General features: G+C 45.3%; 1 protein-coding gene and 1 non-coding gene across 2 annotated transcripts in view; both read left to right on the forward strand.

Moving 5' to 3' along the window:
- Window positions 1-21006, forward strand: part of PDE10A (phosphodiesterase 10A) — a 582460-nt gene that overhangs the window by 239939 nt on the left and 321515 nt on the right. The gene's annotated exons all lie outside the window — the stretch shown is intronic.
- LOC113928152 lies at window positions 201-306 on the forward strand. The gene has a single exon (XR_003521831.1). It is a non-coding gene; the product is annotated as a U6 spliceosomal RNA (small nuclear RNA).

Below are 21006 nucleotides of genomic sequence, written 5' to 3' on the forward strand. Positions count from 1 at the left end.
GGTCAGAACCTTAAGGAAAGGCTTCACGGGGCATGCAGGCAGCAGACTAATGCTTAAATAATAACAGCACGTCTGGTGGGTCCAGGATAAGTAAATGAATGCCCCAGTTAGAAATTGAGAACACTTATTATAAGTGTGTTGTAAACAGTTTTATTTCCATATGCCTATGGTAATGTGTTTTCTCCAAAGACTGTGTTTCAACCCTTGTTTTGGCAGGGTGTGTACTAAAATTGCAACTATACAGAGGGGACTAACATGTCCCTGTGCAGGGATAACAAGTAAATCCATGCTACGTTTCACAATTTTAAAAGAATTAACTCAAAGCTGACCAAAAATCTAAATGTAAGAACTAAAACTATAAAGCTCCTAAGAGAAAATGTCAGAGGAAAGCTTTATGACCTTGTATCTGCTGAGAATTTCTTAGGTATGACACCTAAAGCATGGGCAACAAAAGAAAGAAGAGATACGCTGGCCTTCATCAAAATCAAAAATGTGTGTGCATCAAAGGACACAATTAACAGAGTGAAAAGGCAACCCATGGAATGGGAGAGAATATTTGCAGATCATGTATCGGATAAGGGATCAATATCCAGTGTATATAAAGAACTCCTACAACTCAACAACAAAACACCAACAACCCAATTGAAAAATGGACAAAGGACTTGAATAGACGTCCCTCCAAAGAAGGCAGACACATGTGCAATGAACACGTGAAAGGAGGCTCAACAATAACTAAGCATTCGGGAAACGCAAAGCAAAACCACACTGAGATACCACTTCACACCCATTGGGATGGTTATCATTTTTTTAAGAGGAAGAAATAAAATAACCAGCCTTGTTGAGATGTGGAAAAATTAGAACACTGTGCTTTGCTGATGGGGATGTAAAGTGGTGCAGCAGTTGTGGAAAACAGAGTGGAAACTTAAACATGGAATTATCATTTGATCCAGCAATTCCACTTTGGGATATACACCCAAAAGACGTGAACACGGGACTTGCAAGAGCTAATCGCACACGCATGTTCACAGCAGCGTTATTCACAAAGCCAAAATGTGGGAGCAAGCCAAGGGTCCACTGACAGATGGAAAAACAAAGTGGGGTCTCTCCGTACTATGGAATACTATTCAGTCTTGCAAAGGAAGGAGATTCTGGCACATGGATGAACCCTGGACACATTTTGTTAAGTGAAAGAAGCCAGTCACAGAAGGACAATGGAATGTTGCATGATTCCATTTATATGAAATTCCTGCAGTAGGCAAACTTGTAGAAACAAAGTAGAATGGTGGTTTCCACAGGCTGTGGGGAGGACATGCAGGGGTCAGTGTTTCACGGGCACAGAGGGTCAGTGTGAGAACATGAAAAGCGTTTTGGAGATGGATGGTGATGATGTCTGCACAATGAGGCCAATGTGCTTAATGCCATAGGAACAAACCCTTTAAAATGGTTGAAATGGCAAATGTTATGTTTTGTACATTTACCACAATTTAAAAAACATTTAAGTGAGGCATAGTCATGAAAAAGACTTCAGTTCACAGATACTCATTTCACTCAGACATTGAAAACCATCTTGAGCGCCTGCTCTCTCTTACCTTCTTCAGGACAGACTCCTCTTGTCTTCCCCCATCTCTTTGTTTTTTCTAAATGCAAAGGAAAGCCACTCTTCCATCCTTCCCTGGGGCTTGCCATTCTTAATCCTTCCAGCAGTCCCGTCACACTGTGGCCAGGCTCCGAGTCCTGAGGGGTCTTGCCCATGAACATGAGTCCCCTTCACCATCAGCTCCTGGCCCCAGGATTAAAGCTGGGCTGGCGCTCCACCAGCCTAAGGAGAACCTCCTCTGCATGCTCTCCGCGCAGGCCACCGTCCAGGCTCCTCTGCTCTGCGTCTGCCTGCAAATGTTGCCATGTTGTGTCCACTCCTCTCAGACGGGCTTGCCCCCACCCCATACAGCTGTTCTCACAGGTCACTAATGTGTTGGTCTCCAAACCCATTATCTCGTTCTCAGGCCTACTCCTCTGAAACCTGCTTGTAACAAACCCTAGCGTTGCCTCCACCTTCCTTGTAAAAGGTCAGGTGCTCACTCTACCTCAGAGCCCAGATCCCTGGGAGTCCAGGGGGCTTGTGCCCCCACTGAAGCACCCTGTCCGCCTTGCCCTACAATATGCAAGAGCAGTTTCAGAGAATAAAAAAAGGAAGGAGCTGCTATATAAAGCAGTCCCTACTGTGAATTTCACAAACCAAATCATTTGTAAGTAATCTGTGAATTTCACAGTTGTGGAAAGTTACAACCCAGGCCCCAAAGGTCAGAAGGACTCCCTGATTCTTGGTGCCTATAGAACTCAGGCGGGGATGCAGGGCTCTTGTCTGGGCTTTCTGAGTCTGGATGACAGAAGGACTCAGTGGTCTTTCCGTGAGGCTTCTGTTCCCGTTATTTGTCCTCAGAGTGTGATGCTGCTCTGCGGTCCAGGCTCTAAGGAGGAGGACTTCCACGGTAAATGAGCCTGCATTTAACGTTACATTCAATCCCAGTCCCCGTGTACAGAGGAAAGGGAAACTACCTGCTCTGATAGAATAGAATACAGCTCGGGAAGAAAGCAATTTGCAGTAGTAACTGCGTGGAGCCCCAGTGGAAGATATGGATGGCCGGGAAATTAGGATGGAGGCCCACACCTTCCCAAACACAGTGCACAGCTGCCAAGAGGAAGGAGGTTCCCCACTGTTGAGAAGGATTTCATCATCCTCACGCTCTGTCGGGCAGGTTTATATTGCCATCTTTTTCCCTGGGCCTTGATTCATCCAGCTAGTCTCCTATGCTACCCAACTCCTCACACGCTGAGAGAGGCTTAGCATGTGTTGTTATGTGTGTGCGTGTGCACCTGTGTGTGAATATGCACCTGTGTGGACACCCTGTGTGTGTGCGTGTGCACCTGTGTGTGAATATGCACCTGTGTGGGCACCCTGTGTGTGTGCGTGTGCACCTGTGTGTGTGCGTGTATGTGTGTGTGTCCTCTCTCCACCGCTCCTCCCTCCCCTGCTTCTCCCTTTCACACTCATGGAATCTATTACTTTCCTACAGGTTCCTTCTCCTTCAAGGAAACTTGGCCTTTTTCAGTGGCCCAAGACAACATTCCTGGAATCTGCTGAATGGTAGATTGGCGGGGGGGGATGTCTAGATATGACATTGGCTCAAATTTAGATGATGCAGGCTCTGTTGTCTGGGTTTGAGTGCAGGGGCATAGTGTGGTTCCAGGATGAATTGTTTTTAATCTTATTTAAAACTTTTAAATCCTAATTTTCATCTGTATAAAAATATGGTGGCTTATCTCAAAACCTTTAGTAATCTGTATGTCCCTAAACCTCACCAGTTTTGAGTATGAATAAGGGCACAGTCCCGGAGACCACACGAGGGTCAGCGGCGCCCTGCACCATGGGCTCACCGAGGTGCCGCTCGGCTCCGTCCGTCCTCTCTCAGCTCCCCTGCCTGGGCTGCCAGCCTCCTCCACGAGGAGCCACCGCTCTCCAGCCATCCTGCTCTGCTCGGTGCTCACAGTTCTAGGTCAGACCGTGGTCAGAGCTCTGCGGGATGGGAAGAAAAACCCGTCTTGGAACTTCTTCTTGCCAAGTTGCTGCCTGGGGGAGTCACTGGAGCCCCCGAGTGACACCACTTGTGTTTACACACACACAACACACACACACATTCGTGGTGGGTTCACAACCGGCCATCGCTTTGTTTGCAGAACGATAACTGCCCCCCAGCTTTAGATGCTGGGCTGCCTCCAGCTAGTCACAGAGACGCCCATTTCATTAACGGGAGAGTTAACGGATTTCTCTCAAGGACCGCAAAGATCCCCTTAGCGATTCAATTCCTGTTTCCCCTGTTCTGACAACAGGCCTGTCAATGCCTGAACCCCAATACCTGGCCACCATTCAGGCTCCGTGGGTCAGAGTAGGGAGGTATTGCCCCCCCTCCACCTGCCCCGGCTTTCATGGTGAGCCACACCTCCCACGGACCTTTAATTTACTTTATCTGCAGTGTTCATGGTTGATATTCAGTCACTATCTAGTCCTCTCATGTTAGGAAGAAACTTGGGCTCTGTGCTTTGGACCCAGATGCTGTCAGAGCATCCCGTAGTCTGAGAGGAGCACGGGAGATCTGACTCGCGGGACCGGCAGCCAGGGGCTCAGGAGCGGCAAGCCGGGGACGGCCCACACCCCGGGAGATCCCCCCACGGCAGCCAGGCTGGGCCGATTGATGGCGCTCCATCTGGCAGGCTCCAGGCAGATGGGGCTGCCTGAGTAGGAAATCGTCAGGTCCCTCCACCTAGAGCCGGCTTGACTCAGTCGTGAGGGGCAAGTGAGGCAGGTGGTCCCGCGCTGGGTGTGGGGAGAGGACAGAAACGGAGACTCAGACACGAGGCATCTGACTCCTTTTGCTTTTGTATTGGTTTTTTTTTTTTTTCCATTCAACTGTAATTGCTCAAAACGTGCCGGTGATGGTTTCATGGGTGTCTATATATGTCAGGATCTGTCCACGCGCTCTGGTTAGACTCGAACCGCTGATATGTTGATTGTACTTTGGCAAAGCTGTCTGAAAATACCTCATAATGATAAGGGAATTTCAATCCAAAATATTTATTACATATCAAAAGTCACCCTCCCGCCAACAACGCATTCTGACATCTGACACAGGACTCACCATCGATTGTCATGGGACTGTTCACTTCAGACACTGGGACCTGATTTGGCTTCTGCTAGTCGTGCATGAAAGGTGCAGACAGCGACAGAAGCCCAGAAACACTAGCTCATAGCTGCACCCCCACAAATACACACGGGAGCCCCCTCCACCCCCCGCTCTCCATCCTGCTGTTCATGGCCCAGGGACGACTGGATTGAACGTTTAAAAGCCCCAGTGTTTGCCAAGGTTCTGGTCTCCTTTGCTTCGGGGGTCTTTGTCTTCCAGCCTGATCTTCCAGCCACTCTCTGTTTGGTCCTGAATCCCTGCTGTTGTCCCGTGCCCTTCCCCTGGCTCCCCTGCCCTTGATTCAGTGGTCCCCAGCCTAGTCACCCTCCTTAATGAGGGTAAACTTCCATGACCTTTGTGAAAAGGGACTGGCTAAGCCCCACATCTTCACTTACACATTTCTGAATTAAACCTCTATCATCCCTGAAGACTTTTTTCCTCCTGGTCAGTACTATAAAACCTCAGCATGCTGTGGTTTCTCCCTCTGGGAGCAAGATTGCTCTTGATTTATGGTAAATAACTGGGAAGATGCTCTCTGTTCGGAGGAGATCAACGATGTTTGTGTGAATTCACATCCTGGGTGCCTCGGGGGCGGGACAGCTACCAGGAAGGTGTGATTTCCCAGAATCTGGTGCAAAGGGCACTCTTGATCTGCTCCTTCATAGTATCACTGCCAGGCTGATCCCCCGAGGGTATGGATCTAGAAAAGTGGTTCTCAAACCTTGTGAACCATGATGGCATTTGCTTCAGCCCTGGTCAGACCATGCCTATCTCGCAAATGCCCTGTTACTGGAGACACAGGGGGAGCCCTGCTCCTGATTATAATGGTCCATTTTAGGGGTAGTCGACATTAATATATCCTATTGTGCCTTCCAGCCAGCTGCCGTCCCTTCACACTTAGCAGTGGGAGCAAAGGACCGGCTTTGCTGACTCTGAGAAGCAGTGCAGACTCCTGGGAGCAGATGAGCAATGACCCAGCAGAAGGCAGCGAGGAGTCCTGCAATGCAGCAGGTACGGCGGGGCCCCGCTGTGGCGCGCCAGCCCTCGGGGCTCTTCTCGCCCTTCCTCTGTACTCCCTCCTCCTCCAGAGTGGGGGTCTCCTGGGCAAAGTGCCCAAGAAAACTGTCCTCCTCCTCCAGAGTGGGGGTCTCCTGCGCAAAGTGCCCAAGAAAACTGTCCAGGACTGGGAAAGATATGGGGGTTCTCGATGCTAGAATAGTGTTTGGGAACGGCAGGCTTACTGAGTTTTCTAAAACACCTGCATGGCTTTTTTCTCTTTTATTTCCTTTTTTCTATTTTGAGGATTTTTTTTTACTTGCTTTTTAGTTCTTTTATTTTTTGAAGTTAAGTCAGGAGCCTTCTTGATTAATAGCACCGCCAAATTAGTACTTTAATATTACAACAAAGAATAACATCCCTAATCACTATCAAGCACAGACATTTTCAATGCAAAAATCATTTACATTACCTTTATCTGATGGTTTTTATGGTGAAACAAAACATCCAGGAAAAAGTTCCTAATTTACTTGACATTTTTAATGAAATGGGCCTATTAGAACCTTGGGGGTTAAGTTCCTTCAATACAAAACAGATGTGCTTTTCTTTGTTTCTAATGCAGAGAAGGTGGTGGCTATCTTGAAAAGAGATAAGTTGGTGTTTTTAGGCGTGTTTATAACACGGAACTTTGTAACTTCTTAGCTGTCTGGTTTTATATATTTATAAAACCAAAAGGACTTTGCATTGGCCCGTGGAGAGCTCCATTTCGCTGCAAGTGTGGCTCAAGGGGCGGTGTGCATTCATTCTTCTGTAAATATTCCGTGGCCCCTGTGGAAGCCAGAAAGTGTAGATGAGCTTCATTGTGAAGAACGAAGAAATGGGTGATAGTTGACAGGGGAGGTGGGGGTCAAGATAGTTTGTCTGTTTTTGTTTTTGAACCTGGGCCAGGACAGATTGGTAGAACCCTACCAGCAGCAAATGGTGACATCTTACAGCCAGGGGGAGGTTTTCTCCTACCTGTGGGAGGGTCAAGAGCAAAATCAGCACCTTTCTGTTCAGACTTGATCATAGGAAGGGCTGCTCATCCCTCCTGTCCAGATGCTTTGAAGGGAGAAAGATCCTAGGAAGCTGCAGGCACACACACGTACACAATTCAATTCCAATGTCACACTTAATTCGGGTGTGGAAACCAGTACAAATGTCCTTACATTATTAGGTGGCCACATGTGGTGAGTGACTACTTATGGGAGAGCACAGAAGTAGATGATTGCCACCACCATGTTCTGCTGGGCAGCACCACTCCGCTTCCCAAAGGAAAAGGTATTTAATTTAAAGAAAGATTCGTGTGGGCCTGGAGGAGATATTTGTGGGAGAAGGGACTAGAGCAGACTGGCAAGAGATCGGACTAAAATCCTGAGTGAATTATAACAGAAACATGGTGAAAGCAAGATCACGCATTTGAAGAATTAGGAAACACTAAACCTAGGTCACCCATGAGCCTAGAAGAGGTGAGCATCAAACTGACTGCTACTAACCAGTATCTCATGTAAGAGTGAAAAAAAAGGAAAGAAAACAGTAAAAATACAGTAGAGGCGCCTCCAAGAATTCCATTTCCTCAAAATTGTATTTGTGATTCAATTCTTTGCAGCCCTGAACAGGATTCCCTTGAAACCAAGACTGTTTGGTAATTTACTGAGGAGCTGTCCGCCCCCACAGCGTCCTTGAACGAGGACCTTATTAGCACCGCAAGGTGTGAATTCTGAGGCTGAGGGAAGCCTAGCTTCCTACACCATGGAAGACCTTTGAGTCCCAGTTCAGTGCTCTTGGGACCTCCATGAGCAGGGGGTGCTGACTAGGGCCTGAGCACCCGGAGACTTCGTCCTGAGCAGAGAGGAGGGGTCTGTGCCAACCCCACCTGGGAGCAGGACCAGGGCAGGGCTGGGGGAGCCGCTGAAGTAGCCTGAGTGGCATCAGGTCCAGGAACCCAAACATGGTGTTTGATCATGGTTACCATCAGCATCGCTTCAGCCACATTCAGGATCAAATAGGATTTTTCTGGACTTCCCCCAGGAATTCCCATAATTATAAGACTACTGTTTCCAGGGGGATATATTTTCTGTGTTTTAAACAACTGGCTTTCAGATCACAACGTTTATGTGCTAGCATCCTTAGAGAGGATTACAGGGTTAACATTTTTCAAAGACTTAAGTAAATTCTAAATCACCTACTCTGATAGGGAGAGCCCTGGGGTTAAGTCTAAGAAGAATGTGTCATCTCATAAAAACTCTTGTGCAAAATCTGCTTTTCCTTGAATGAAAGCATGTAAAACTGTTATTCACAAGTCTTTTTCTCCCTAAAGTCTAGATGGTAAATGAAGATAGGATTTTAACATCCCAAATGTTAGTTCCCAAAGGATTCTGTTATTAGATAACGATAATTAATTACCCTCCAAGATTTCCCTTTTTGTCTTGGTTGCCAAGAAGCTCCTAGCAAAATGTATTGATTTAATTGTAGTTTGAGGTTTTAATAGGGAGGAATGTTAACACTGTGGACGAAGAGAATCATTAGGAGGCAGGACGGGGGTTGGGACAATGACTTTCACTCTGGTTCTGATCCCTATATTTAGCTGAGTGGGATCAGAAACTGTATCAATCACCTTACATGACATCACACTGCGACCTTAACTACTTATTAGGACACTAATTTATTGACTTATAATGGCAATAAGCCCTGTCTAGCAGCCAGAATGTTCCCGCCTGGGACCCATGGAAAACTCTTTCCTGACAGTGAGACATCTAAGAAGCCAACCCCGTCATCAGAAGGTTGCTTAGGGAGTACAGAATGAAGGCAAAGGGAAATAACTGTCTAAAAGGTGTTTCATCCAGACCACAGTTAACATCACTGAGGTACTCTTGTTGCCTGGTTGAGAACATCTTTCCGGTGATAGAAATGCTTTTGCTTTCCAGACTCTATCTCTTCCCCTCTCTGCAGAGCCACACATTGCTAAAATGTGCTTTTCTGAAACCATTACTCCATGTCAGCCCCTCTCTGAATTTTCCTGGGATGTGTTTCCATCCCTGATATTATTAGGGTTCTGTACCAGGAATATTTCCTTTACCTCCAAGTTCTTAGAGGGGCATGGCCCTGTTCGCTCTTCTTTCTCTCTCGTCATCACCCGTGTTATTATAAGCAATCTCAGATTGAATCCAAATGAATGAGATCTGTAATCTTTATTTTTTTTTAAAGATTTTATTTATTCATTCGACAGAGAGGGACAGTGAGAGAGGGAACACAAGCAGGGGGAGTGGGAGAGGAGAAGCAGGCTTCCCGCGGAGCAGGGAGCCCAATGCGGGGCTCGATCTCAGGACCCTGGGATCACCACCTGAGCCGAAGGCAGACGCCCAACGACTGAGCCACCCAGGCGCCCCAGATTTGTAATCTTTAAATGAAGCCTTCGTCATTCAGCAAATGACGGCTTTAGTTATTATATTAATAGTGCACAGGCAATTGTCATATTTTTAAAGTTAGGGAATCTTTTTAAAAAGTAGACGCTGTACCTTGCCTTTCCTCAAAATTATCTATATCCTAAATGATAATAGCCATCTTATATTTCAGATGACTTATGACCAGAAGCTGTATATGAATAGTTTTCCAGCTAAAGGTCCAGTTACTGTTGGTTATATTTGACATAACACAATTATGTTACATCAGATTATTTGAACAATCCCTTGAATTCATGGAATGTGTCATACCACCCCAAGAAGTATTTTTTTGAAGACCTACACTGCATTTGGTGCCATGGGTCTGTCCCCATGGGCACCATCTCGGGGTGGGGTAGTGCTGGGCACTGCAGACGCAGGGGATCCACTTGCCATGAGAAGGAGGTTTGCCCTTGAGATGTGGCCACCAGGACAGAGGAGTCTGCAGTAGAAAGGGGATGCCCTTTACAAGGAGAGGATTTAATAGGCAGAGATGGAATCAGGTTAATTTGGAGAGTGAGGAAACGGCGGACATACACCATAATCGTGTATTTGGCTATGAACTTCCTAGAACAGGGGATGGAGCTAATTGGCTGTATTCTTCTACAGTGTGCATGTTCGTCTTCCTTGACCTAATGTATGGGATGGTCAAGCACACAATTAGCAAAGATATTCCTGTTTATCTGCTTGGTTTTGCACCTCTTTGTGTATGTATTTAATATCGGACTCTTCTCCTAGAGACTGAAAACAGGGATAGTTCCTGTTCTGTGAAACCTGTTCACAAAACCTAATCAATGGGGGGGTTTTTTGGCTGTTGATCAAATCACATTGATTTCTCTTCTCTCTTCAACAGTCAACACGATGGTGAATTTGCAGGTGTGATAGCGAGGACACAGACATCTCCAAGGGGTGTTAGTTGTGACAAATAGGGTACTGTGGGTAAACTCTGTGTGAACTCTTCTTGGAAAGGACCCCACTCAGAGAAAGGCAGGGTTTCAGGGAAGTTTCCATCCCTATTGTTTGTGCTGTCAGCTTTCCTTGAAGTTACCCTGGCCACACACACCCGCTCCCTTTTTGGACTGGGCGATGGTGGTGCTGGTTGGCTTACAGAGGAAGTGGGTGTCCCTGTCCTCCCCCCCTTTCCTGGCCACCATGCTACTCCCCCTTCCTCTGAAGGAGCAAAGCCGGTCCCTCCAAAGCTGTTCCCATTGTGTGTGTCTGTTCATTTGGCAGTGGGTGTTGCTCAAGGACTACAGCCAACAACACCCACGGTGTTTGCTGGCCCAGAGTCTGCGGACTTGAGTCCATTCCCAAACGTATACGGAATTTCTCTGTTAGGGACAACATATTGTGTGTGACACTGCTGCAGCTGAGTTTACTCCCTCCTTGGTGCGCGCATGTGAGTGTATGTTTGGGTGTAAGAGAAAATGCTAGAAGCTGTGTTTTCCATGACTTGACTACTCCTGTAGCTGATGGCTCCATCCATTCTGGATGATCTGATTTTGTGGCGTGAGAAATTACCTCCTCACTGCAGTGGGACTAGCCACCAGCACTCCTTCTTAGAGAATCTCAAGGGATTTGAAAACAAGGAGACATGGACTAGATGGGCCCCAGTCGGCGTCTAGCCCCCACGCCATCCCATGGCCATGCACGAGGGTCGGGGAGAGGGCACCAGAGGGAGTGAGGGGCAGCTGCTGGAAGGAGGGATGGTCAGGAGGTGCAGAAGAGGGACATGGGAGGTCCTGTGGAAGGTCGAATCCCTTTTTATTGCTTTCAGCCTAAGCCCGAGATTCACAGAGCAAAGAGCGAGGTACAGCATGATCTTTGGAGTAACAGTAAATTGGATGGTTTCAGAGCGTTCAAATGTGTCGTATTCCGTATCTGTGTTCCCAAAAGAGCATCAGATCAGCATCTGTGTTGCTTTAATTTTTTTGTCCTGCTCGCCATGCCTGCCATGCCCGCATGAAGCCAACAGTTGCATCAGCCCCACATCCCAACTGCAGAAACGCATCAGGTGTAAGACAAGGTGAAAAGCTTGAGTTACACTGTTACACTCCGGGAGGGGTTACAGTTCTGTCTGATTAGAAATAGTACCCTATTTGCAAGTTTGCAAACAACCCAAGAACCTGGCCTTTCCAGCACAACACAATCTTCCTTTCTCCTGAGTGAGTTGGTGTTTTGTGTGTAAGTGAAGGATGGGCACTTTACTTCTAAAAGACTCCCCCGGATTTGTCTGAAGCATCTCAGGTTGCGTGGCCACGTTGAAGAGCAGTGGGCTTCCCAGCGTTTAGGGGTTACTGAAGATTATTGCAGGGGGTTATCATCAACCTGCTTGCTTTCGGTGTCTGACCTTTCCCAGAGCGAGTCCCGGGCCTGGGAGTTAGATCTTGTGGAGTGAGAATATCAGAGTCCCTGTGTTCACAGGTTTCTAGTGCAGATTAGATAAAGAGAGAGCACGTTGTTGTAGCGGGCCGGAGACGCAGGGCTCCTTCCCCGGGTGACGTGGAGGCTGCAGCTATCCTGAGGGGGAGAGGGTGGCTGCCTGCTCGTTTCCCAGTGCATGACTGACGGCCGCTGTGTCTTGTTTCGCTCTTCGCTCCTTTGGATTTTGTAATGCTTGTCAGCTTAGCACATTCACAAGTGTGCTTCCTGCTGCCACTCTCCCACGGCGAATTAGTGGATCTTAACAGTCCATGTCTTGATGCTCAGGTAGATTTCTGAAATGTTCCTGGAAATGTCCCCCTTCTTTGCCCGGCTTGTGTGTGTGTGTGTGTGTGTGTCCCCTAGGAAGGCAGTGTTGTTCCACGTAAGCGTGTGGTTCCTAGTTGTCTAGGCTGTGGAGGGATGCTGCCAGCCCACGTGCCAGAGATTAGAATCAATCCCTTCGGGTCAGCTGTGAGGTCCTTACTCAGGCAAAAAGCCTATTGACGTCAGCACCTGGGGAACATGGTCTGGCTTCCTTGTAAGTGACACGTGGTCCCTGTCACAAGGAAACGGGGAAAGGGCAGGGTATTCATGGAAAATTGCATTTTAAAAATGTACCTGTTTCTGCTTTGCATGGTTTTCCTTTGAACTTAATTGCACACGGATCTTATCCCAAAGCTGACTCTGTCTTGGGGCATGTTCTGAATGCACCCAACACTGACCCTGGCCCTGAGGTGGCTCCACCCATCAGGGGCTCAAATATTGTTTGCCACTTGAGAGAAAGTACACATATACTCCTAACACAGCTGATCTGACCCAGTCTGCCTCCCGGCTGTATCCTGCAGCCCTCCGCCTTGCACCTGAGCTACAGAACCCAGGGCCAGACAGCTCAAGGGTCCCCCGCACGGCATCTTTATGGCACGTCAGGACCCTCCGCTTGCAGAATCTCTCTCCCGTAGTTTCTCTGGCAGTCATTCTTCAAGACCCACCTCCAGTCCATGAAATCTTCCCAAAGCCCACTCCATACACACACACACACACACACACACACACACACACACACACACACACGTGCGCGTGCGTGCGCACAGGTGCACACACTTGTGCACACACACATGCACGTGCACATACATGAACCGACGTGCACACACACTCAAGTGCACACACACACACACACACGCGCGCAGGAAGAGTAGATCATTCTCTCCTCCTGACCACAAGATATTTTCTTCTTAATCTCTTGGTATTCTGCAACTATTTATGTCTCCCCCTTCTCCAGACCGTGACTTTCTTGATGGCAGAAACTATCTTATTTACTTCTGTATCCCCACTACCAAGCACAGTGTCAGAACGTGCTAGAAATTCAACAAAGCAGTTTTTGGAGAATCAAAGAAAACTGCGTCGTCCAAGCTTGGATTGGTGCAGAATGGCCCAGGGGCCGGCAGTCCCAGAAGTCTCCGGAAAACATGCAAAGACTAGTGACAGTGACTCATTGTATTGCTGGCCTTTCGGTTCTGCACACCATCAGAGGAGGAAGGAGACGCACCTGCAGAAAGCACAGGGCCACCTGAGACGGAGGTGGCTTCCCTGTATTCCTAGGCATTCACTCCCAGACCTCTGAAGTCAGCACCTTTGTTTGAACAAAATACCATTCCTCCTGTCTGCCTGGAAGAGAGCGATGCTTTAGAGTGACCTGTTTATTCCACAGGTGCAGGGCATTTGACTGGGTAACTCTAACCTATGAGGCACAAAAGAATTCAGTTCTACAAATGGGACTTGTCGCTGTCCTCCTGGCTCTAATACTGACAGAATGCCAGTGTCACACAAAACAAGTCGAATAGCTACAGTTTCCCAGCCAGTGCTGCCAAGAAACTCGCCGAAATAAACACTTCCAACCTGTCACTTTCACTCATTGGCATCCACCTACGAAATCATCAGCAGGATAACCTCACCCTCTCTCTAAGAGAAAGACTCATATAAATACTAAACAGTAACTTTTCCTCAAATCTCTCTAAGAGAAAGACTCATATAAATACTAAACAGTAACTTTTCCTCAAAGGTCCTTCTAGGGGGACAAGGACACTAGTAAGTTGAATGATTTAAATGTTATTTTGAAAGGAAAGAGAAGCCAGTGATAAAATACTTCCTGTGATGGTGCACTTGCTAAATACACTTGGAAGATGGGGTTTCATTCCAAGCACGATTGGACTCCAAGCATGATCCTTCTAAAACTAGGTATAAAACTGCATAGGATGTGGGGCGCCTGGGCGGCTCGGTGGGTTGAGCGTCCAACTCTTGACTTGGGCTCAGGTCATGATCTCAGGGTCATGAGATTGAGCCCTGCATCAAGTTCCAGGTAGGGCTCCACATTCAGGGCGGAGCCTGCTTGAGATTCTCTCTCTCTCTCCCTTTCCCTCTGTCCCCCCCATGCATGCACATGCGCCCCCTCTCTCTCTCTAAAATAAATAAATAAAATCCTTAAAACTATATAGGATGTACCATGTACTCTGCAGCGAAAGATAAATTTAAATATATCTAATTCTTTCCAATCCCCAGTCCATATAATATATTGGGTGATAAATGGCATTTTCATCCCCCCCCCAGATTTTCTTATATTCTATATGATGTTACCTCAAAAAGTTACTATGTATAAACACATACTGGGTATGTGCTAATGTCAGGACCTCTCATGAGGTTATATTTTTTAGCAACAGCTTTTTTGAGATATAATTCACCCATTAGAAACACAGAACTCCATGGGTTTTGCCCTATTCATGGCTATGTGCAGCCATCACCACAGTCAATTTTAGAACATTTTTCTTACTTCAGAAAGAAACCTCATGCTCTTTCATTCCAGACCATGCTCCCCTGCCCCCATCCCTCCACATCCTTAAACAACCATGAATCTGCTTTGTCTCTATCGATCTTCCTACCCTGGACTTTCACGTGATTGGGATGACATCGTGTGTGTCTTTTATGTCTGGCTTCTTTCATGGAGCATGATGTTTTCCATGCGGTAGCAGGTGTCCGTTCTTCATTTCCTTTTGTGGATGAGTAATTCCCCATTTTATGGATATGCCATGCCTTGTCTGTCCATTCATCAACTGAGGGACATTTGGGTTATCTCCAAAAGCCATCTCTTTTGGCTATTGTCAATAATGCTGTCATGAACCTTTATGTTCCAGTATTTGGCTTCGCTGACTTCCCGTACTGTCTTTCTGTTCCCTGTTATAACAATCTCCACTCTAATCCTTATGATTCCCTTCCTTCTTTAAGGGCAGTTGGCTCTTCTTTCCTGTATCTTAAGGTGGAAGCTTAGGTTATTACTTTGAGACCATTCCACTTTATTGGTCTAGGCATTTGCAGCTATAAATTTCCCTCCAAGCACTGCATTAGTTGCACCCATAAGTTTTGATATGTTGTGTCTTTATTTTCATTCATCTGGAAGTATTTTATGATTTCCCTCTTATTTCTTCTTTGACTCCTTGGTTGTTTGGGAATGTGTTGTTTACTTTTCTCCTATTTGTGGGTTTTCCAAATTTCCAATTTTATTCCACTGTGGCCAGAGAAAATACTTTCCTCATTTTTATTCTCTTGAACGTATTAAGGTTGTTTTATGGCCTAACAGATGCTCTATCCTGCAGAATGTTCCAAGTGCCCTTGAGAAGATTATACTCTGCTGCCATTAGGTGGAGTGTTCTGTACATATTGGTTAGATCTAGTTGGTTTATACTCTTATTCTTCTATTTCCTTGTTGATCTTCTATCTCATTGTTCTATCCACTATTGAAAGTGGGGCACTGAAGTTTCTAACTATTACTGTTGAATTTTCCATTTTGTCTTCAATTCTGTCAGTTTTTGTTTCATGTCTTTTGGGGCTCTGTTGTTAGGTGTATATGTTTTTGTAATTGTTATAGCTTTCTGATGAATTGACCTTTACATCATTATAAAATGTCCCTCTTTATCTCTAGGAATATTTTGTTGTCATTGTTTTAAAGTATATTTTGTCTGATATTATTATAGTCCCATCTACTTTACCGTGGTTGCTGTTTGCCTGATGCATCTTTTTTAGTCTTTCACTTTAAACCTATTTGTATCTGAACCTAACATGTGTCTTCTGTAGACAATGAATAGTTGGGTCATATTTTGTTTGTTTTTTTGTTTGTTTGTTTTGTCTACTTTAACAACTCTGCCTTTTGGTTGGATTGTTTAATCCATTTACATTTAATGTGATTATTAATATTGTTGGATTTATGCCTACCATTTTCATTTTTGTTTTCATATATCTCATGTCTCTTTTGTCTATTTCTTTTTTCTATACTCTTTGACATTGAGTGAATATTTTCTTTCTTTTTAATGATTTTATTTATTAGAGAAAGAGAGAGAGAGAGAGAGAGAGCTCAAGGGGAGGGGAGGGGCAGAGAGAGAGAGGGAGAAGCAGACTCTCCACTGAGCAGGGAGCCAGACACAGAACTCGAACCCAAGACCCTGAGATCATGACCTGAGCTGAAGTCAGATGCTTAACTGACTGAGTCACCTAGGCACCTCTGAGTGAATATTTTCTAATGTAGAATTTTAATTTCATTAATGATTCTTTTCACTCTAGTTTTTGTGTCTTTATGATTTCAAACTTATTGCTTTCTCTACTGTATCAGGCTATGTCTCTCATTTATGATTACAAGTAGTATTCTCTCTATATGGCCCCAGTCTGTGTTGCCTGCCTTCTCCTCAGGCAGTAGCCATTATTAAGTTATTTATTCCAGTTTTTATTATTTTATAACACTGGGAAAGCAACCAGAATTTAAGGCTCAACATAGTGGTTCTGCATACAGAAGAGATTGCTAACTAGATCCAAGGAGTCTGCTGATTCTCCTGAGGCTGCTTAACCAAAGGAGACTTGAGTAACTAGTGTTATTTTCAAATAATCTCCTTGGTGTTTAGGAGAGGCATGCATAGCACTTGAAATTCAGTTAGATACTAAGGAAACATGGGTGGGGGGTTAATAATAGGAAGTTGGAGGGTTGAGGGGGAAAAGAGGGATTCACTTCATGAGATTAATGGTATAAAGCCACACCTGAAGAATAAAATAATTCTCTTAGATGCTTTTTCCAAAGGGCTGATAAGAACCAATACTCAATGCTCTCAGCAGGAATGGTGACACTGAGTAAGACTGGCATGTTTTCTTTTTATCTTTTCCCCTGTAGATACAATTCTTTTTTATTGTGGTAAAATGTACATAACATAAAATTTACCGTTTCAACCACTCTGAATAGTGTTCCATTGTAAGTGTACATCGCAATTTGTTTATCCATTCATCCATCAGCAGACACTTGGGTTGCTTCCACCTTTTGGCTGAATGCTGCTATAGGCACGGGTACACAAATGTCTGTTTAAATCCCTGTGTCTGTTTCTTTTGGACACATACGCAGAAGTAGAACTGTTTAAAGTCTTGAGAAATTGCATGTCATTTTTCAGCATAGTTGCATCATTTTATATTTCCACCAGCCATGACCAGACGCTCCAATTTCTCCACATCCTTGTCAACAGTCACAGTTTTCTGGGGTTTGTTTTTGTTTTTGTTGTTTTTGTTTGCTTGTTTGTTTGGTTTGATAATAGCCATCCTAATCAGTGTAAAGTGGTCACTCTATGTTGTTGAGTTACTTTTTAGTGGTTGTTCTACCACTTACCATATACATCTTAACTTATCAGAGCAGCTTCAAATTTATGCTGGCTTAATTCCAGTGATATATAGGACTGTTGCTCCTATACCGCTCTCTTCCCTTTCCACCTCTTTTATGGTATTGTTATATGTATTACATCTATTGTATTACAAACCCAAACACACATTCTTATAATTATTACCTTACCGTCATCATGTCCTTAGCAATTATAGCTCTGCCCCCACTCGTTTCCTTTGTGCAGTTGTTGGCAAATATATTATGGTTCTATTATATTTATTATACAACACATTGTTTTTATACAACTTTATACAATTTTTATATTTGCATATAAAATATATATATTTGTATATAAAATATATAAAACTTTATACAATGTTTTATACAATTTTATACAACAATTATACAACACATTGTATACATATTATTTTATAAAGTTATTTTATGCAACTGCTTTTTAGGTGAGCCAACAAAGGAGAAAAAAATATTCATTATAATGTCTTTTACAGTTATACAATTACTTTTACCAGTGATCTTTGCTCATGTGGATTAGAATTATTAGTATTTTGCCTAAAGAAGTTTCTTTAGTATTTTTCATTAAATGGGTCTGGTAGCAACAAATATCTCAGTTTTTGCCTTGGGAAAAGTCTCTATGTCCCCTTTATTTTTGAAGTATACCATTGCTGGAAATAGAATTTTGTTGACAGTTTCGTTTTCCTTCAAGCACTTAGAATATGTTATTCCACTGCTTTCTGGCCTCCATTGTTTCTGCTGACAAGTCAGCTGTCAACTTGTTGGGGTTCCCTTGGATACGCATTGTGTTTCTCTTACTTTCAAGATTTTCTCCTTGTCTTTGACATTTAGCATTTTTACTATGATATGTCTGTTTGTGGGTCTCTGAGTTTGTCAGATTTGGCATTCATTGAGCTTTCTAGGTGTGTAGGTAATTGGTTATTGTTTTTCAGGAATTGGGGAAGTTTCAGCCGTTATTAATTTGAATATTTTCTCTTCTCTTTTCTCTCCTCCTGGCACTTCTTTGGTGTGCTTAATGCTATCTCACTTTTCTTGGGGGCTCTGTTCATTTTTCTTTATTCTTTTTTTTCCTCTCTGTTCTTCAGCTTGCAAAATCTCTATCAGCCTATTTCGAGTTTGCTAATTCTTCCTCCTGCGAGTTCATATGTACTGTTGAGCCCCTAGCCAAATTTGTTTTGTGCTTTTCAACTTCATAATTTCCACCTGGTTCTTCTCTGTAATTTCTCTTTCTTTATTTATACTCTATGTGATGCAACATCATCACACCTTCCTTCACTTCTTCAATCATAGTTTCCTATAGTTCTGTGAATATATTTATGGCTATTTTGAAATATCTTATTTAATCTGATGTCTGGATATTCTTACAAGCAGTTTTTGCTGCCTGCATATTTTTTGCTTTCCCTCCCCTTCCCCTTCCCCATCCCCCAGGATATGGGTTATACTTTCCTGTTTTCTTACATGCCTCATAATTTTTTTGTTGGGAACTGGATATTTCAGACAATATAGTAACTCTATACTGATTCTCTGTCTGCCCAGGCCTTGTTATCATATTTGCTTGTTTATTTGTTCTTGTTCTGTTATTGGCTGGATTATTTTGGTGACACCTATTTTCTCTCTGTGTGTGAGTGTGTGTGTGTGTCTCTCTCATACACACACACACACACACACACACAGCACAAGCCTCTGATAAGGCTCCTTAGAGAGGGATGGCACAGCTCTGGGTGTGCAGTCACCCTGGTGGGCACTGGTGCCAGGGGGCCCTTTTCCTGTTTTTCTTGTCCACTTGTAGCTGTGAGACTACACTGATGCCTCGCTGGCTGATTGCTCAGTTGTTTTCAACAATGCCCTGGGGCATAAATTGCTTCACAAACTAATCCAATCAAATTCTGGCTCCTTTAAAGGAAAAGTTTCTGAGGTCATGTTTGATATTCTGACCCTAGGAGGGCTCCTGCCAGCTGCGTATTTCCTGGTTCCCTCCAGCAGGCTAGCTGGCTGTAGTCATCATTAAAATCATGAATGTCCCCCCAGTTACCTCTCACCACAACCTCCACTGTTCTTGAGAGTGCCCCCTGGGCTTACACTTCTCCACACCCTGCTGCAGATGAAGTCAGTGCCTTGGGCAGAGACGGGAGCTCTTTGGCTTAGGCCTGCTTCTCCCCTCAGGTAGAATCTCTGAGCCAGGGCTCTGGGGCTGAGGGTGGGATGGTGGTGAGCTTCTCTCCGAGTGACATTTCCACTCTGGCAGCTGAGTGCTTGTGGGAGAGGAGGTGTGGAGGGCAGGCGGGGGTCCTCCTTGCTTGCCTTTCCTGGCATGGAACCACCCCTTCCCAGCTAGGGGAGGGCAACTGCGCCCAGTGCTCTCAGCCTGCCACATGCAAGGTCAAGCCTCTGTCCCATGGGGGGGGGGTCTGGGCAGAAGGAGGGAGACCATCTCTCGGCCGCACTCACCTGGGACACAGGCAGCTGGGAGCAGAATGAGACACCGTGGGACAAAAAGCTGTGCGACTGGAAGCTGGGGGGAGGGGAACCCTGTGCTCCGGCAGGAGCCGCCTGGAGTGATGTCTCCTCTCTGCTGAGCCCGGGACTGAGATGCTACCTCAGCTCAAATACCACAGACACCAGCCTTCCTAAGGAATTTCCATAGATTTTCTTGAATAGATGTTCCTTCATTTGCTGTGTGCCCTTAGGACCTTTTTCAGAAGCTTTAAATGTTTGGGGTTTTGTAATAGTCTTCACCAGTTTCACTGGGAAGGAGGCCCAGAGCTCCTCACACTGGCATGCTGGACGTCCATCTTCAATGACATATTGTTAGTATTATGCATGCTGTTTTTCTTATGGGAAAAACCTGGTTTATGTTTCTATATAGAAACAGTTCACTTCAATGGAAAATGTGTTACAGAAATGGGGTTGTAAGATAAACATCATTTTTCATTCACTACATTTTCAAATAAAAGATTTATTCCTGGGGGGAACATCCCATAACTGATCGTACTGAGGGCTGTGGCAAATGCAGGGAGAAGCCGCCAATTTTAACACATTTTGTTAAAATTGTGCTTTTAGGGAGTTCACATTCTCCACGAGTAGGTTTGGTTTGGTTTTGTTCTGGAGCTTGATTTTGCATCTTCTCCTTACCGTCAGTATTTTGTTCTCATCCATCCCCTGTCCCCGAGAGTTTAACAACAAACAAAACCAAACCATCCTGGGTGCGTTTTTGACTCAGAGGAGCCTATAGCTGGACAGCAGCCTAGAGAGCGCAGAGCGCAGCCTCCCTCTTTCTTGTAGATGAAGACAGACGGTCCTCGGTCCTCGTAGCCACTTGCTCAGGACCCGGCTGAGTGTCCTGCTCTCCTGGCCCCGTGGGCTGCTCTCCGCCCCTCCCTCCACCTGCCGCTGTTACAAGACGCTTCTGGGTGTGGGGTTGAGAAGCAGTGAATTCTAACCTCTAGCACCACTCGATCAGCTCTATTGCTTATGGACCTAACTTCCGCTCTGTCGTTGGCAAATGACTGCTGCTGGCCCCTTCACCCTGCTGTGCCTCCCTCCTCCTCCAGTTCCCAGCATGCTCGCCCAAGCGGGCTGCCCTCGCCGCCCTGGCTCACCTGGACTGCAGCTGCTCTAGTTAAACACGGTGCCTATGGCCTGGCAACTGGTTCATTAC

The sequence above is a fragment of the Zalophus californianus genome, chromosome 7, assembly GCF_009762305.2.
Source record: "Zalophus californianus isolate mZalCal1 chromosome 7, mZalCal1.pri.v2, whole genome shotgun sequence".
In the NCBI taxonomy this organism is placed as follows: domain Eukaryota; kingdom Metazoa; phylum Chordata; class Mammalia; order Carnivora; family Otariidae; genus Zalophus; species Zalophus californianus.